Source organism: Podarcis cretensis (genome assembly GCF_951804945.1).
Source record: "Podarcis cretensis genome assembly, chromosome: 10".
NCBI classification, from domain to species: domain Eukaryota; kingdom Metazoa; phylum Chordata; class Lepidosauria; order Squamata; family Lacertidae; genus Podarcis; species Podarcis cretensis.
In genome coordinates this window covers 61,786,390-61,806,277 of record NC_137179.1, presented here as the reverse complement: position 1 = coordinate 61,806,277, position 19,888 = coordinate 61,786,390, and the positions used below count along the sequence as shown (strand labels likewise).

The following is a 19,888-nucleotide window of genomic DNA, read 5'->3' as shown; positions in this document are numbered from 1 at the left end:
TGTTTCTTCTCCCAAGTCTCGGATTCTGCCAGTCATTTCAGCCAATTCCATGTAGTCCATCAATTGCGTCTGCCACTCTTCCAGTGTGGGCAAGTCTTGTGTCTTCCAATACTTTGCAATAAGTATTCTTGCTGCTGTTGTCGCATACATAAAGAAATTTCTGTCCTTCTTTGACACTTTCTGGCCGACAATGCCCAAGAGGAAGGCCTCCGGTTTCTTAACAAAGGTATATTTAAATACCTTTTTTAGTTCATTATAGATCATTTCCCAGAAGACCCTCACTTTTGGGCATGTCCACCAGAGGTGAAAGAATGTCCCCTCAGCCTCTCTACATTTCCAACATTTATTATCAGACAGGTGATATATTTTTGCAAGCTTGACTGGGGTCATGTACCACCTATATATCATTTTCATAATATTCTCCTTCAAGGCATTACATGCCGTGAATTTTATTCCGGTGGTCCATAACCTTTCCCAGTCCTCAAACATAATGTTATACCCAATATCCTGAGCCCATTTTATCATGGCTGATTTAACAGTCTCATCCTGTGTGTTCCATTTAAGCAGCAAGTTATACATTCTCGAAAGTACCTTAATCTTTGGTTCCAACAGTTCTGTCTCTAATTTCGACTTCTCCACCTGGAATCCTATCTTTTTATCCAATATAAAAACCTCTTGAATTTGAGCGTAATGTAACCAATCTTGCACCTTATTCTTTAATTTCTCCATGCTCTGCAACCTCCATTTGTCTCCAATTTTTTCTATTATTTCCCAATATTTCGGCCAGCAGGCCTCCATATTGAGTCTTTTCCGGGCCTTAGCCTCCATTGGTGATAGCCATCTCGGGGTCTTACTTTCTAATAAGTCTTTATATTTTGTCCAGACAATAAATATTGCTTTTCTGACAATATGGTTTTTGAACATTTTATGAATCTTTACCTTGTCGTACCACAAGTATGCATGCCAACCAAAAGCATTGTTAAACCCTTCCAGATCTAGGACATCAGTGTTCTCAAGAAGTAACCAATCTTTCATCCAGCAGAAAGCTGCAGCTTCATAATATAACTTTAAATCTGGCAGGGCAAACCCCCCTCTTTCTTTTGCATCAGTTAATATTTTAAATTTTATTCGGGGCTTTTTGCCCTGCCAGATAAACTTAGAAATATCTTTCTGCCATTTTCCAAAACATTCCACTCTGTCCACAATCTGTAGAGTTTGAAACAAAAACAACATCTTTGGCAATACATTCATCTTTATAGCTGCAATTCGACCCAGCAAGGAAAGTTTCAGTCTTGACCAAATTTCTAAATCCTTTTTAATTTCTGACCAACATTTTTCATAATTATCTTTAAATAAATTCAAATTTTTAGCAGTCAAATTAACCCCTAGGTACTTCACTTTTTTAACCACATTTAACTCTGTCTCATTCTGAAACCTTTCTGCTTCCAAAGATGTCAAATTTTTTACCAAAACCTTAGTTTTTTGCTTATTCAATTTGAATCCCGCCACCCGACCAAACTCATATATCAGTTCCAAAACTCTTTTCGTACTAGATTCTGGCTCCTGTAATGTTATTACCAAGTCATCTGCAAAAGCTTTCAATTTATACTGTTTCACTCCGACCTGTATTCCTTGCACCAACCGGTCCTCCCTAATCATGTTCAAAAGCACCTCTAGGACTGAAATAAATAACAGAGGGGATAAGGGGCAACCTTGTCGTGTTCCTTTTTCAATTTTAAACTCTTCTGTCACCACATTGTTAACTATCAATTTAGCTTTTTGCTCTGAGTAAATTGCCTCTATTCCATTTTCAAACCCCCGTCCCACTCCCATCCCTTCCAAGTTTTTCTTCATAAACCTCCAAGAAATGTTGTCAAAGGCCTTCTCGCATCAATAAAAATTAACACTGCTTTTGTGTTAATATTAGTTTGCAAAAGTTCCAAAATGTCTATAATGTTCCTGGTATTATCAAACAAATGTCTACCTGGAAGAAAGCCTGCCTGATCTTTATGAATTACTTCATTTAGCACTTTTTTAAATCTACTTGCCAAAATATCCGCAAAGATTTTATAATCCACATTTAGGAGTGAGATGGGACGGTAGTTCTTAAGTTGAGTCTTTTCAGATTCCACTTTAGGTATCAATGTGATGAAAGCTTCTTTCCACGATTCTGGTGCCTTCTTCCCCTCCATGATCTGGTTACAGACCTCCATTAGTGGTTGTGTCAAAAAATCTTTCAATGTCTTGTAATACTTGGAGGTAATACCATCAGGTCCTGGAGATTTGCCTAATTGCATATTCTGAATGGCACCCTCAATTTCTTGTTGCGTTATTTTATCATTTAGGATTGTTCTCTTTTCCTGGGATAATTTTGGTAGTCCATAAATTTTTAGGAAATGGTCTATCTCAGTCTCTTCCTGCGGCCCTTGCATATAAAGTTGTTTGAAATATCTCTGGAAGCACTTTCTAATTTCCTCTGGTTTCTGAATATTCCTCCCTTCAATCTCTAAATTGATAACCGTGTTCAATTTTTGTCTCTTTTTCAACTGTCATGCAAGCAGTTTCCCACACTTATTCGCTGATTCAAATGATCTTTGTTTCATCTGTTTAATTTTCCACTCAACTTCTTGATTTATCAATTTAGCGTATTGTGCTTGGTAAAATTTAATTTCTCTCAGAACCTCCTGTGATTTCGGTTTTGATCTCAATTTTTTCTCGCCATCTCTTATCTTGTCTAAAATCTTATCCTTTTTTTCATTCCAAAGTCTTTTCTTTATTGTGTTCTGTTGTATCAAAAACCCTCTCATAACTGCTTTACTTGCGTCCCAGATTATTCTTTTTTCCACCGTAGTATTCAAATTTATTTCAAAATAGTCTTTTAAAGTTTTTTGGGCCTTCTTGACAATCTCCTGATCTCTTAATAGGGTGTCATTCATTTTCCATCTGAAGGAACCGGTTGGAATAAGTCTCATTTCCACTTTCATAGCATTATGGTCGGAGCAGGTTTTTGGGCAGATTTCCACTTTTCTAGTCTTAGGTGCCAGTCCTCTAGTTATCCATATTTGGTCGATTCTTGTCCATGACAGGTGGGCTTCAGAAAAGAAGGTTCCTTCTCTGCCTAAGGGGTTCTTTGTCCTCCATATATCAATCAAATCCATATTGTCAGTTAGTTCAAAGAAAGTTTTAGGTAGTCTGCCGTCATTTGTTAAATTTTGATTTTGTGACTTATCCATATTTGTAGAGACGACTCCATTCATATCTCCCATCATAATGATGTTGGTATAGTCCAGATAGTCCAGAATTGTCTCATGCAGTTTCCTGTAAAATTCTGATTTGCCCTCATTCAACGCATAAATTCCTAATATTAAAAACTTTTCTCCTTGGACCTGTATTTCAATTGCCAAAATTCTTCCTTGCTCGTCTTTAAATAAGAGTTTTGGTGACAGGCTCTCCTTTGCATAAATCACCACTCCTCTTTTCTTAACTTTGTCCGATGAAATAAATTATTGGCCTAGTCTTTTATTAATTAACACTTTTCTATGGAGCCTAGTCACATGTGTTTCCTGCAAGCAAATAATGTCCAATTGTTCTTTTTTCAATATATGAAAAATTCTTCTTCTTTTTTCTGGGGAATTTCCGCCATTTATATTCCAACTAAGAAGCTGCAGAGACATCCTGGATCAGTCTGTTAGTCCTGTGGTGGCGTCTCTTTCTTTTGGTCCTCTGGTCCCGAGGGTGTAGGTGCAGATGTAGGTATAGGTGGAGGTGGTGGCCAAGATCCTGTTGTTCCTTTCTGTAGGTCCTCTTCGTGGTCGTTCAAAAACTTTTGTTGATCCTCTGCTGTTTTGATTTTAACTTTCTTTCCTTTGAAGTTGAAGGATAGTCCTTGAGGGAACTCCCACCTAAAGGGAATTGAGTTGCTTCTCAGTAGTCTTGTTAATTCTATATAAGTATCTCTAAGGTCCAAAAGTTGTTTCGGGATATCTTTGTAGAATTCTGCCTTGATGCCTTGAATAACAAGTGATTTTCCAAAATGAAGGCCTAGTATTTTATCTCTCTCTTGCTTAGATCTCAAGATGATCAGACAGTCTCTGGATCTGTCCTTCCTCACCACTCTTCCCAATCTAAAAGCAGTTACAATTTTAAAGTCCTTATCTTCTTCTATACCCCAGAACTTTGTAATTTCTGATGTCAAATAACCAATCAGATCTTCCTGTTCAAGTTCTGGGATAGCTCTCAACCTAAGATTATTTTCCCTATTCTTCAGTTCCGTCATAGCCAGGTAGACCTGTTGTTCCTTGATCTGTTTGTGCAAGGGCTTTACCTCCACTTTTAATGCATCAACTTTCTGATTGGCTGCCTCTGCTTTCTGATTAGCTTCCTCAGCCAATTTATGGTTTTCCACAGTTGCTTCCTGAATATTCCCAATTGCTTGTGTGTGTTGAGCAACTTGATCAGTCAGTTTGCTAATAGTGGCTGTTGCTTGGTCAATTTTGGACGAATGCTCATCCACCTTTTTATTTAAAATTGCCAGTTGTTCCAAAATTTGATTTAAAACTGTTTCAGATTCTCCAGATGCCATATCCTTTGGTGCAGTTTGCGCAACTACCTCTTCTTGTACTAGAACAGCTGGGACAGAAGATCTGCGTGGCTGAGAAGTCAAAGTTGTTTGTACTAGTTGTTTAGCTTTCGTTTTAGCCAATCTTGCTTTCCCTGTGCCACTCATTCCAATCCTGACTACGTGCCAAGGTTAAATTGTATACAGTCCCGTGGGAAAGACAGTTCCAAAGAGTAAACAACAAGGCAGCAAAAAGTCAAAACAAAGTACAATTCCCAGAAAATTATAAATCCAAAGTCCTCTAGGGGGAGTACATTTGTGCTTCAGCAGAAAGAAAGGACTATTCCACCATTAAAATCCCAGCAGTTAAAAACAGATTTAAAGAGAGCCTTCAAATTCCTTTTGGTTTGTAGAGCTTCCTCAATGTTAAAACAAAGTCTTTAAAGATGTGCAAGATACAGTTCCCCAGTTTGTAACTAAACTGTAGCGCTCAAATGTAGCACTTTCAGAGTTAAAAACATTTCAGCAATATGACAGCTCTTTGTTGCCCCGGCAGTCCGTGACTTTGGGCTTCTCAGTTTATAAATCCACAAAGGAGAGGAAAGGTTCAATCAAAAGCCAGCAAAATTAAAACAAAATTGTCTCTTTTCAATTATTATTAAAAACAAAGTTCAATTATTGCGCGAAAATCCACGCTTTTTACAGCCCTTTTTGAATACTTCCAGCTTGTCAAAGTCTTTGCTTTGATCTTTTAAGCACAGTCAGGAGACGGACTTCCTGGTTACGTCTCCCACTTTTAGCCGAATTTCAATCACTTTAGTCCCAAATTTTTAAGATCCCCTACTCACGGGTTTGTAGTTTGAAGTCTGATGTTCCAGGAAAAAAGGTCGGCGCTCATCGGCAGCAGCCGCACGGCTTCACTCCCGCAGAAAGAGCGATGAACTCACAGCACCGCTCCCCCTTCCACGCTCCGGAGCCCCTTACGGGGTTCCTTCCTCGTTTCTGGGGGGGCTTCTGGTGCCCGCCGAGTCCCACGGCCACAGGCTCACTCTGCCTGTGGTTTTTCTTAGTGGGTCTCCGCTTTGCCGTAGCGGACGACCCTTTTCTGCGGGGCCCCTCTTCACAGCGCGAAGAGGATCGCCATTGCCGTTTCGCGCCGCCTCCGGAAGTCTCAAAAATGAAACTGTTCTTAACCTGAAGCACCACTTTAGCTAATGGGGCCTCCCGCTGCTGCTGCGCAATTTCTGTTCTCATCCTGAAGCAAAGTTCTTACCCCGAGGTACTATTTCTGGGTTAGCGGAGTCTGTAACCTGAAGCGTATGTAACCTGAAGCATATGTAACCTGAGGTACCACTGTAACTGATTCCGGTACTTCTGGGTTTGGCGCGGTGCGCAACCCGAAATCGCATAACCTGAAGCGTCTGTAACCCGAGGTACCACTGTATACCGCCCTATACCTGGAGGTCTCAGGGCAGTGCACAGAAAAGATCACAACATATATAATCAGAATAAAAACAACAACCCAATAATACTCCCCCAGAAAAGAGCCACATTTTAAAAGGGTACAGGATGTCAAACAGATCAACCATAGGCCTGATTAAAAAGGAACATTTTTGCCTGATGCCTGAAGGTGTATAATGAAGGCACCAGGCGAACAGTTCTATGACTCTATGAAAACAAGCATTTGTTAGGATTCTGATAAAAGCAAGGGAAGAAGAAGAGTTTGGATTTGATATCCTGCTTTATCACTACCCGAAGGAGTCTCAATGCGGCTAACATTCTCCTTTCCCTTCCTCCCCCACAACAAACACTCTGTGAGGTGAGTGGGGCTGAAGGACTTCAGAGAAGTGTGACTGGCCCAAGGTCACCCAGCAGCTGCCTGTGGAGGAGCGGAGACGCGAACCCGGTTCCCCAGATTACGAGTCCACTGCTCTTAACTACTACACCACACTGAAACCTCCCAGAGAAGAGAAACTTGGCAATGTGCAATGGGAAAGGCCAAGGGCTTAGTAGTGGGGGTAGACTTGATGCACTGTGGAGGCTCATCTTCGAATCAGAAAAACACACAGTCCTGATTGAATCTCATCTCTGCCATGAACTCTGGGTGCCCTTAGACCAGGAGTGGGGAACCTCTGGCCCTCCAGATGTTGCCAGACTTGAATCCCCCACCTTTGGGGAGCTGGAGACCATCAACATCTGGAGGACCTCGGGTTTCGGCATCCCTGCCTTAGATGAACCACGCTTAAACCACATTTTCTCCACTCTCCCAAAGTGCAGGTAGATCTCTTCTAAAGTTTTGGTGCGTTGTGCAGCAACAGTCTTGATCCTGTGTAATCGCACTGCTCTACTTTACCGGGTTCTTGTTGCAAGAATTACAACAAAATGTAGTATTTTGGCACGAGGCGTTCTTTGAAGACTCTCAATTACAGTATCAGTTATTGCTTATTTATTATATCTGCAAGCGTCTGCTTAGCACCAGAATGTGATTAGTGGGTAGGGGAGGAGTGGCCAGAAACACTGTGGAAGGCGGAATGGTAAACTGGAACAGTTTGAGAGGAAGATGTACTATCCAACTTAGTCCTCCGTGAAAAAGCAGTTGAAAGTGGAGTCCATGGCCTCAGTGGAACCACCAACCAGAGGGTTTTGAAGTGGGGGGCATAATGAACAGAAAGCGGCTAGAATTTTGCTCCCCAGAACCACAATTACAAACATGCTCGAAATTTTATTTCGAGATCTCTTCCCCTCAAAAAACAACAGGATGCACAATGTCCAGCTGCTCCCAGAGACTTTGCCTCTTCCATTCTTGAAGCGCATGGTTGTATTTTTGCTGCAGCTGCCGAGGGAGTGCAATGGGGCGAGTGACTCCCATTCTCCCCAGAGATGCTGCGCTACCTTTGCAAATAAGCTGCCCTTGCTTTTTGTTCTTCACAGAGCACTGCTTGCCATCCCTCTGTTCCTAGGTGTGTCGTTTGCCCTCCTAAAAGTGTGACATCATACCGGGTTCATAAGGAAAGGGTTAGCTAATTGTAAAATGACTAACCAATGGGAACCCAAGGGGCAGAGTTAACTGTGTATAAGGTTTAAGCACAGAGGGGTTTTTTGGGAGGAGTTAGAGTTAGGGTGGTTGAGAAGACAGTCTGGAGTTGGAAGAGACAAAGAAGATAAGTCTGTGGGTTGGGCTAGTCTGGTGTGAGAGTGTGAGAGAAATTTGTTAAGAAGAGTCAGTCAAACAGTTGAGATCAGTCAGAAGGTATTAGGAAAGTATAGGCCGGTAAAGAAACTAAAGTTAAGATACTGACAGGAATATTATCTGAGAAATCATAAACTTGTTAATGTTTGTAAAAAAAAAAAATGGTTCACTTTTCCCCCCAATTTTTTTAAATTAATTTTCCAAATTTATGACAAACATCAACAAATACAAAAAGAAAACAACAACAAAACAACAAGCAAACATAAGTCCTAACTGTAATAATTCCACTTTTGTTAATATTGTTGGGTGACTTCCTCGAGTCCCCTGGCTGAATTTCCATATATATCATTGTAGCAGTTTTCCAAAACTAATTTCACCTAAAATTTACTTAGTCAATTAACCTCTTTCTTTCTTTTCATTTTAACTTTAAACATATTATTCTATAACATCACATATTTGAATCCTAGGCCAGTCTGATACTTGCAAGTACCGTATTTTTTGCACCATAACACTCACTTTTTTCCTCCTAGAAAGTAAGGGGAAATGTCTGTGCGTGTTATGGAGCGAATGCCTGCAGGTGGCAGAGGGGATCTGCTGCAGTCGTGAGCAGAGGATCCATGGTTCCCCTTCCTTCCCTCCTCCGTGGCTCGCTTTGAAACAGCAAAGCGGGAGAAGAGCCGCGGAGTGGGGAGGAGAGAGGGACAGAGAGCCTGCTTCTTTAAAGGAGCAAAGCGGGAGGGGAGAGGAGCCTTCTCCCCTTATACCCCTCTTCTTCATTATTAGCAGCATCCTTCTCCACACACCCCACGCATGTCCCTTGTCCCTTGAGTGCTTTTCCTTCCTTCCCCAATTAAAACGTGGTTACAAAGCACGGATCCACATGGATCCTCAGGATTTTTGCACTGGGTCACCCCAAATTCACCATCAGATCCCATAGCATGTCCATGGCTACATCTTGCACCAAAAAAATCACGCACCCACTGTTGCCTGGGGCCACAGTGGTGCAAAAACGTGGTTACAAAGCATGGATCCACATGGATCCTCAGGATTTTTGCATTGGGCTACTCCAAACTCACTGTCAGATCACATGTCTGTGGCCACAGCATGAACCACAAAAATCATATATCCACTGTTTCGTTTAGAATATTTTTTTTTCTTATTTTCCTCCTCTAAAAACTACGTGTGTGTTATGGTCGGGTGCGTGTTATAGAGCGAAAAATACGGTAATTCTATTTAAGTTATCTTGACATATTTGGCTAAATAGTCTTTAAATTTCTTCCATTCCTCCTGGTATTCCTCCTCCTTCTGGTCGCAGACTCTTCTGGTCAGGTCGGATTTTTGGTTCACTTTTAACAACTGTCTGGACTCAGTGTTTTACCAGAGAGTAACGGGTTGTGGCAGCGGGGAAGCGAGCATAGTGGTGGCACAGGGATCAATAGACCGTTAAACGTCTGGGGACCCTGTGTGATCGCCACACTAGGTATCTCAGTTTTGCTTTCTGGGTTCCTAGCGCCCCTTGCTCCCTTGGCACCTACTTTTCTGAGCAGAGGAGCGCTTTGGTACAGAGGAGCATTCGGTCACATGAGACCCCTCCCACACAGAGTCCAGCCCAGACACAGATTGATTGATTTACTTGTTAAATTTATATACCGCCCTATACCCGGTGGTCTCAGGGCGGTTCACAGAAAAGATCACAATATGTAAAATTAAAATTAAAAAAATAACCCAATGAACACCCCCTCCCCCAAAAACCACATTTTTAAAAAGCATAGGATGTCAATCAGGTCAACCAAAGGCCTGGTTAAAAAGGAACGTTTTTGCCTGGTGCCTAAAGGTGTATAATGAAGGAGCCAGGTGAACTTTGCTGGGGAGAACATTCCACAGATGGGGAGCCACTGCAGAGAAGGCCCCGTTCTCGTTTTGCCACCCTCCGGACCTCTTGAGGAGGGGCCACATGAAGGAGGGCCTCAGGAGATGATCTCAGGCTCCGGTTAGGTTCATATGGAAAGAGGCGGTCCTTGAGGTATTGTGGTTCTGAGCCGTTTAAGGCTTTATAGGTCAGAACCAGCACTTTGAATTGGGCCCGGAAACTAATTGGTAGCCAGTACAGTCGGACCAGGATCCGTATAATATGCTCAAACCGTCTTGCTCCGGTGAGCAACCCGGCCACTGAATTCTGCACTTGCTGAAGTTTCAGAACTGTCTTCAGAGATAGCCCTACGTATGACGCATTGCAGTAATCTAGCCTTGAGGTTACCAGAGCATAGACAACAGTAGTTAGGCTATCCCTGTCCAGGTAGAGGCGTAGCTGGGCCGCCAGTCGAAGCTAATAGAAGACACTCCGGGCCACTGAGGCCACCTGAGCCTTGAGCGAACAACAACAACAACAACAATTTATTATTTATACCCCGCTTCCCCAGCCACTCTGGGCGGCTTCCAACAAAATATTAAAATACAGGAATGCATCAAACATTAAAAGCTTCCCTAAACAGGGCTGCCTTCAGGTGTCTTCTAAAAGTCTGGTAGTTGTTTTTCTCTTTGACATCTGGTGGGAGGGCGTTCCACAGGGCGGGTGCCACTACCAAGAAGGCCCTCTGCCTGCTTCCCTGTAACTTGGCTTCTCGCAGTGAGGGAACTGCCAGAAGGCCCTTGGCGCTGGACCTCAGTGTCCGAGTAGAATGATGGGGGTGGAGACGCTACTTCAGATATACTGGACCGAGGCCATTTAGGGCTTTAAAGGTCAGCACCAACACTTCTAATTGTGCTCGGAAACGTACTGGGAGCCAATGTAGGTCTTTCAAGATCCAGGAGTACCCCCAAGCTACAAACCTGCTCCTTTAGGGGAAGTCTAAACCCATCAAGAGCAGGCGATCTCCCACCCATCCGGTCTAGGGAACCACCCACTAACAGTGCCTCGGTGTTATCTGGATTGAGCTCCAGTTTGTTGGCTCTCATCCAGTCCATTATCGAGGCAAGCCACTGGTCCAGCACTTCCACTGCTTCACCTACAGATGCAAAGGAGAAGCAGAGCTGTGTGTCATCAGCATACTGCTGACAACGTACTCCGAACCTCCAGATTTCCTACCTCTGTGAAAACCAAGTCTTTGGGTGTCGGCCTTCTTTTGCCCTTTCTCTGCCCTGTTACTGGCACGCGGTCTCCTTGTGGTTTGGTGCCGTTGCCCTGAGTTCTTACAAGTGGTCCCCTTTGTCATGACTCTTTAAAATTAACATGTCCTTGCCTATTATGCTTCAGCCTCAGAAGTCTACCTGAAGGCGCTGGGGTTGGTTTTAGCTCGAAGGATTTCATGGCAGGTGGATAAAGCACAGTAATCACTTGTCATCACTGGAACATAAGAAACTGGATTAAGACGAATCAGACCATTGGTTTATTTAGCTCAGTGTTGCCTACACTGATTGGCAGAGGTTGTCCAGGGTTCCAGACTGCAGTCCAGGGTGGATAAAAATCAATGATTTTTAAAAAGAAAATCAAAAAACAGATTTTTGTTATTTAAATCGGATTTTTTTAAAATTTAAATCAGATTTTTAAAATAAAATGCTTTTGGAGGAAAAATCTTTCTAAAGATAGTTTTCTATTTAAGTTACATTTTCATAAATAAGGAAATAAGGATTTGTTTTAAGTTTTTCATATGTGCTAGAACTCAAAGTTTTTTTCTAATTGTTTAACCACATCAGTAAACAAGCATGGATATGTATGCTATAATGTTATTGTTTTGGTTAAATAGATTGTTTAAATTGTTGTTAAGGAAATGATTATTTTTCTCTTTCCAATAAAGCACAGCAGATAAGTTGTCCAAATATAAACAGTTAACTTCATGAACCTCACAATAATTTCATAATTATCTGTAAATGTATTTCTAATAGTATAACCAAATTAGTAATTTTTGATATAACTGTAAAAACTACTCTGAAATCTTCATCTGGTTGTAAATATTAAGATTATACCAGTAGGAATGAGTCTTTCCATAAAAAAATGATTTGAATCAAGTCTTACTGACTAGTGATTTAAATCAATTTGATTTAAATCAAATCAAATCCACCCTTCCTGGAAATGTCAGGGATTGAACCTAGGACCTTCTGAGTTCAAGACAGATGCTCCACCACCAAGTTATAGCCCTGCCCTTATTGATTTCCTCCATATCTGTGTAGACCTTCAGGCATTCTGAAGGATTCCAGGTTCCCCCTTCCCACCTTTTGCTGGAGGATATAGAAATGCAATAGGCTGCAAACTATAAAAGGGTCTCTTTTCTTTTCTCTTCTCTCTTTTTAAGTGGCAATTTCCAGAGGGATAACTGTGCAGCTAAAGCAACCCAAAGTCTTGTGGTAACCTTGAAGATTTAACACATGTATTGCGTGTCGAGACCCCCTCATTGATGAATAAGACACAAGGACACAGATATTAGGTTAATGTTATTGGGCAAATTTAGGCCACAACTTTATTGGTTACAGAATGTGAGCGGTATTGGCTTAGGCATTGGAATTGACCCGACTATATCTGACTCCTGCCCGCCATGCAGGGAGTCCTGTAAGGGTCAACCACCAATAGGGGGAGCCCCATCGATGCGAACCAACTTGAGCTCCCTCTGGGTTCCCGACGAGGTCGTGGATGTTAGTTTCTCTGTGTTGCCACTGTGCAGTGCTCTTGGAGTCACAGGACTCTGTTTGCATTCCTGGGATTCCAGACTGTTGGAAGTCTCACGGAAGACAGAAGACAGATGTGATGTCACTGGTTTCCTGTTCCTTTGTTTTTCGGTTGCTCTCTGGTCTCACAGAGAGAGGATGCATTTCTTTTCTGTCTGCGTAGCTTAGTAATAAAACCCTTTAGCCATGTAGCTCAAACTTCTCGTCCTTCCCTGTGCTGGATACTCTGAGTAATGGGGAATGTGTCTGGAGGCTTATCAGAGGCTAAGGTCGTTAATCACATCAGAGGCAATTCCGGAAGAGTCGCTCGGTCGAGCGCAACTCCGACAGTGTCATATCCCTAGCCCAACCCTGGATTTCGGACAAGATCCACACCCCGGATTCCTTTAACAGAATACCCTTAAGCTTGGAGGGGCAGGTGATGGCCACACCTCGCCTCCCCCATCATAAGATCAACCAATGCCTAACCGCAAAACCTTACAAAGTTGTGACGATTGCTATGAGGCAGGCAAAAACCAAATGGCCCATGCCAATTTGCCAAGTGGAAAAACTCCTACCAGGCCCCTCAATGGCGACCAACCGAGGTCTATAGCAAGGCCAAATTCGAAACCTGAAAATAGGGAGGGAGGGTGGGAGATTGAGGAAGTGAGCCAAGAAGAAGCGCTCTGGCTCACACCTCAGTTTAAATGGGGCCCGGCCACGCCCCCCAGCCAGCGGATTGGCTGGCAGGCGAATGACATGGCTGGGAACCTCCGGGGGATGCGAGACTTCATCCCCTGCCCCCAGAGGGGAGTGGGTGGCCACATGGTCCACCGCAACTCCTCCCCACTGGGAAGTGGAGCGGATTTGTGGTGTAAGTGTGGTTTCATTTTCGTCTCAACGCCACTTTGAACCTTGTTTCTGCTGTGTACTCGCTAGGTCACCAATCCGCAATGTAGGAATAGTAATCCTGGTCTCCCTTTCAAGGCTGTTGTAAGGATTACAAGATAATGTACAGAAAATGCAAAGTGTCCTTATATCCCTCTAACTTTCTGAAGCTATTGTATCCATTGAAAACAAGGCAGTAGCTTTTTGAACATGCAATATTAAATTGCTACCAGAGTAACTTATTGTTTCTTAAAAAAATCATATGAACATGAAATATAAATGTATTTGCGGATATAAGTATATTTAGAAGAGCTGAGTTTCCGTGACCATTTTGTACCGGGGAATAGGGTTGGCTGGGAACAGCAATGGGATATGATATGGAAATTATTGTCTCTTTATGAATAGCTATTAATGTTGTGTGAATCTGCATTGAGGCATTGAAAAGCAGTACGTTTTCAGCTTCAATGACCATAGCACAAACACCCCCCGAGCTTTTAGAAAGTGAATCATACAGCCCACTGAAAATTACTGATTCAACACATCGTTTGGGTTTGTAGGGAAACCTTTTAGGTGCTCACATTAATCCCTTGGTTGGTTTTTGTGGGGCAGCAGCGGAGATGGCAAAGTAGCAAGAGTTAAGTTGTGGGGCCTTCCGTTAAACCATTTTCCGTCAATGTAAGAATATGCAGGCTTCTGAACTGAAGAAAAACGTAATAACTAAAAGATACACAGCCTTCTGGCAGCAGACTGAGTTCTATTTTAATTTAGGATGTGCTCATATTACAGCCTTTGAGCGCAATGTAGTTGTTTTATTCATGGGGAATTTCACAGCTCTTTCCTTCCGGGTGCTCACATCAACACAGCTTCATTCGGGTCAGATTTGTTTCTGCTTGTACACACACTAAGGGGGCGTTGATGGGACAGGGATGTCTTTACCCCCCACCTCAGGCATGTCCAAAGTCCGTTTCGGGGGCCTAATCTGGCCCGCTGGTTGGTTTAATCCGGCCCCTGTGGCAGTTTATTTCCTGAGGTAAAATCCTATAAAAAAAACACCTCAACAACTTCAATCCTAAAAAAGGTTAACAACTTCACGGCCCTTCACTTCATCAAATCTGGCCCTCTTTGAAAAAAGCTTAGACACCACTGCTGGCCTAGGCAAAGGTGTTTGCACCTTGGCTAGAGATGAATTAGGAACGGCTCGCTGTAGAAGCTGCTTTGAGAAACATGTCAAACTGTAGCATACAGTCGTACCTTGGATCCCGAACGCCCTGCGAGTCGAACATTTTGGCTCCCGAACGCTGCAAACCTGGAAGTGAGTGTTCCGATTTGCGAACGTTCTTTGGAACCCGAACATCCGATGTGGCTTCCGATTGGCTGCAGGAGCTTCCCGCAGCCAGTTGGAAGCCACACCATGGTTTTTGAACGTTTTGGAAGTTGAACAGACTTCCAGAACAGATTCCATTCGACTTCCGAGGTATGACTGTACTGTATAGTATAATCCCAAGACTTGACCATTATGATACTGAAAGACTCCAGCTGGTACAAAATGCTGTGGGTAGGCTGTGACTATCGCCAGTATATAAGTTTATTCAAAACTTTTCAATAGCTGCACTAAGATGTCCCAACTCATTGTTTTCCCCTGGAAATATTAAAAAGGACTCTTTAAAAAAAAAGAGTATAAAATAGCTGTAGATTACAGTACAGTGGTACCTCTGGTTAAGAACTTAATTTGTTCCGGAGGTCCGTTCTTATCCTGAAACTGTTCTTAACCTGAGGTACCACTTCAGCTAATGGGGCCTCCTGCTGCTGCCACACAATTTCTGTTCTCATCCTGAAGCAAAGTTCTTAACCCGAGGTACTATTTCTGGGTTAGCGAAGTCTGTAACCTGAAGCGTCTGTAACCCGAGGTACCACTGTATTGGGTTATGAAGCAACTTTCAATAGCTGGAATGCTTGGCCCTCAAAATTAGTAGAGGAATTAGAAGCTCCAAGCAGAAAATTATTGCCTCTAGTTTTTTGTTTCTTTGTTGAGTGTTGGAAGGGCCTGCAGAGAATATTGAGTGTGGCATCCTTCAGGTAGCCCATCAAAATGTGTGACTCTGGCATGGTCGCCGGAACAAATTGACTGACCATTTTCAGTTCCCGGGGACAAAGTGTTACAAGCAAATAAATAACATTCCGGGCACAGAGCAGCTTCAGAATAGGAGCAGCTGGCGCAAACATTCCCAAAGGTAAAGATGAAGTGAACATTTTGTTTTCCTGTGCGCCAGGACAAGCAATTGAATTTGAGAGGGCAAAGGTTTGAAAACAATTAATTGCCTAAGTGGGCATGGTCCAGTTTTCATGCACAATTAATGCCAGCAAATTGTTGGGCTTGGCTCTGAACTGTAGCAACATTTTAGATTTGGTGTAGAGACATTAAGAGGGAAGTGTGCTTATTTCAGGAGCAACATCATGCTTTTAAAAAGATACTGCTTAATTATCCAGGGGCTATCTTCTGTACTATCTTCAGTACAGTGGTAATGTCAGGGGTTCAGGAGCAGAAGCACAGGGAAGAGGGGAGATGGAGAGCGAAGGGGAAGAATCTGAGGGCAGCGTAGGAGAAGATGACAGTGGCCCGAGAGATTCCATGAGCCTCTCCAGCGAATCGGAAGATTCACAGAAGGGGGCGCCGGTGGCCAGGGCAAGGGGGGTCCCAAGGGGGACACCCCAGAAGCAAGGGGCCAGCGGGGACTCCCAGAGCAGCAGTTGGAAATCAGGACCAGCTTCCCCACCAGAGCATAGTGGGGGGGAAGAGTCACAGGTATCGGGAGTAGCGTCTCCCCCAGCAGGGAGAGGAGAGGAGTCAGGGCTGACCACGCCTCCATCGGAGAGTCAGACAACGGAGGGGAGGTCAGATCCGGCCAGTATCCCGGAAGAGGGAAGCAGTGACAGAAGTAGTGTAACGGTCAGGAGGAAGGTCACTGGGTTGGCGCGAGAGGCAAGTTCAAATGTACAGGAGCGCGGGACAGCAGAGAATGAGGATTGGGAACCGGGTCCTAAAGCCCGCCGGAGGCAGGGGGAGGAGCTAAGCGACTCAGCGTCTGAGGAGTCCAGAAAGGGGCATGCCCCAGCGGGCAGAAGGACCCAGAGGAGAAGAGAGCAGCGGAAAAGGTGGAGCAGGGCGAGGATCTTAAACTGGTGTAAGAGGGGAGGAGATTCAGACGGGACTTCGCCGATCTAGGGTTTAAGATGTAGGGCTGCGCGCTGCGGCTTTGAAATGGAAATTGAACTTCAATAAAGACTTTTGTACATTACGACAGCCTAGCGTTGGTCCTCTGTGAGCTGGGACCTAGAGGCAGCTCTGACAGGTAAGCATATGTAACCTGAAGCATATGTAACCCGAGGTACCACTGTATTTTTATCCAGCTCCTTATTGATCTCCATTGTTAATCACCCTTCTCTATCTATGGCGCCATTGAGGAATATGACCACTATCTGTGAACTGCACTGTGATTTTCAGATGGAGGGTGGTGTCATCATCATCATCATCATCATCATCATCATCATCAAATTATATGCCGCCCTATACCCGGAGGTCTCAGATGGTTCACAGAAAAGATCACAATATATAAAAATAAAAACAATAACCCAATAACCCCCCCCCAAAGAGCCACATTTTAAAAGGGTATAGCACAGGCTTCCTAAACCTCAGCCCTCCAGATGTTTTTGGCCTACAACTCCCATGATCCCTAGCTAGCAGGACTAGTGGTCAGGGATGATGGGAATTGTAGTCTCAAAACATCTGGAGGGCCGAGGTTGAGGAAGCCTGGTATAGCATGTCAATCAGGTCAACCAAAGGCCAGGAAAGGTTTTGCCTGGCATCTAAAGATGTATAATGAAGGCGCCAGGCGAACTTCCCTGGGGAGAGCATTCCATAGACGGGGAGCCATTGCAGAAAAGGCCCCGTTCTCGTGTTGCTACCTTCCGGACCTCTCGAGGAGAAGGCACACGAAGGAGGGCCTCAGGAGATGATCTCAGGGTCCGGCTAGGTTCATATGGAAAGAGGCAGTCCTTGAGGTATTGTGGTTCTGAGCCGTTTAAGGCTTTATAGGTCAAAACTGGCACTTTGAATTGGGCCCGGAAACTAATTGGTAGCCAGTGCAGTCGGACCAGGATTAGTGTAATATGCTCAAACCGTCTTGCTCCGGTGAGCAACCTGGCCGCTGAATTCTGCACTTGCTAAAATTTCTGAACTGTCTTCAGAGGCAGCCCTACATATAACGTATAATAATAATAATAATAATAATAATAATAATAATAATACATTTCACTGCCAGGAAAGCCTCATAATTAGCTGACTTTGTGATTGCCCATATTTCCCAGTTTTCCAAATTCACTGGGTTGCCCTCACATAAATCCCTGTGGGTGCTATCCAGTGCTATCCAGACTTCCATTCTGACCCTGCAGATTTGTGATGGGTAATAGTAGAGTGGGAAATTCAGGTGTACCTTCATAATAGTCACAGCCACACACTCCTTCTAAGATTATACAATAAACTTACAATTATACATTGTAATTAGGTAATCATTGCAATGATCAATGTATATCTCCATGTGTGTCACCTTTCAGTTAGCTCTGTTCTATGTGCGTACATGAGTAAATGGTTTGGGGATTTCAGTATCTTCTTTTGGAATGATTTCAGTTGTATTTTGCTTTAAGTACTGTTGTACATTACAAAAAAATTGTACACCATTCTCTTGAAACCTAATTTCACTCAGGTCCTGCTATCTGCACACTCACTATCCAAAAATTCACTTACCCACACGAAAATAATTATGGCCAAACCTTGCTATACACTGCAGATTCACTTATCCAAACAACCAGTTTCATTACTTCCTTGTTCGTTGTGCTTTGCTGGTTGGCGACAGCCATTTTGGGGCAGAAGCCATGGAGAGACAGTGGACCCTGGACAAATCAGAGAGCAAGAGCATTTGGACAGATCAGTTTTCTACTTTTTCTGGTTGGCTGCAGCCATTTCAGGAAGAAAACATGGAGGGAGTAGAAGGAAAGCAAACAAATCCTGCATTAGAAATATTTCCATAGGAAATAATGGAAATTGTGGACTCGTTATATGACACTTGCCTAATGAAAGGTTTCCACGGAATGCATTGTGTTTGGTAAACCAGACCTGTGTGTGCTTGTGTTTTCATTGTTCCTAAATGGTTAGCTCTGGAGCATACAGAAAAACTGTGTGCTTTCTCCAGAGTAACCCTAAGAGCCAATCCGGAGTGCCTGGTACTTTTTAGGATGCTGGAGGCAGGAACCATGCTGGGACCAGGCTGCAGAAATAGTAATGGATCTTGGATCCCCTGCAACCCAGGACCACTACACTTCTGTTGACATCTGTGTTTTAGGACACACTTTCAAGTTGCACAGTGCAACAGTGAGGGCCAGTTACCTGCCGTATACTTTCCACGCACTGTAGAGCAATGGTCTTCCAACTTGGTGGGTTGGAAGCCTCTGTTGGGTCACAGTTTGGTCTGAGGTGGGTCACAACTGCAGCACTATTAACATGCAAGTATACAATGATAAATTAAGAAGTGGCTCCCCAGATGGGTACTTGGTTCTTGGGTTTGAAAAGGAAGAAGACTACCGCTATAAAGCTTTCTAAAACTTGCCCCAGAATTGTATACAACGCACGGGGGGAAGAGGGCTTAAAGCAGACCAGTCAAGGTGGAAAGAATTCCCTCCAACGTTGATAGTTTGAAAAACAGGACTTTCAAGCCAAGAGTTTCAATATTCAGGATTAGAGGATCTCTCGTTTCCAAATAATGGGACGCAGGTGGCGCTGTGGGTTAAACCACAGAGCCTAGGACTTGCCGATCAGAAGGTTGGCGGTTCAAATCCCCGTGACAGGGTGAGCTCCCGTTGCTCGGTCCCAGCTCCTGCCAACCTAGCAGTTCGAAAGCACATCAAAGTGCAAGTAGATAAATAGGTACCACTACAGCGGGAAGGTAAACAGCGTTTCCATGTGCTGCTCTGGTTTGCCAGAAGCGGCTTAGTCATGCTGGCCACATGACCCAGAAGCTGTACGCTGGCTACCTCAGCCTATAAAGCAAGATGAGCGCCGCAACCCCAGAGTCCGTCACGACTGGACCTAATAGTCAGGGTCCCTTACGTTTCCAAATAGTGTTGAGATTTGACTCGCTTCCAGATCTTCTCATCACCTGATACACATTTCCTGTCTTGCTTTCCCCCCATGGCAAGAGCAGCAAGGAAATAGCTAGGAACAGTTTAATGGTGCTATCCCGTGCATGTCTACTTGGGAATACGTTCAGTGGGATTTCCTCTCAGGTAAGAGTGCATGGGATTGTAATCTAAGTATTCCCTTGACCTAGTATGAAGACTCAGTGCATCATGGAATATATTGCCAGTTAGGGATTGGAATGAGTTCTTTGATTGCTTATGGCAGACATGGCCAAGCTTTGCCCTCCATATGTTTTGGGACTACAACTCCCATCATCCCTAGCTAACAGGACCAGTGGTCAGGGATGATGGGAACTGTAGTCCCAAAACAGCTGGAGGGCCAAGTTTGACCATGCCGGGCTTATGGGGTTCTTGCTCCAGTTCTT

General features: G+C 43.7%; 1 protein-coding gene across 9 annotated transcripts in view; it reads left to right on the top strand.

The window, feature by feature from the left end:
- The window catches only part of PANX2 (pannexin 2), a 58,269-nt gene that overhangs the window by 14,147 nt on the left and 24,234 nt on the right, over positions 1 to 19,888 (top strand). The gene's annotated exons all lie outside the window — the stretch shown is intronic.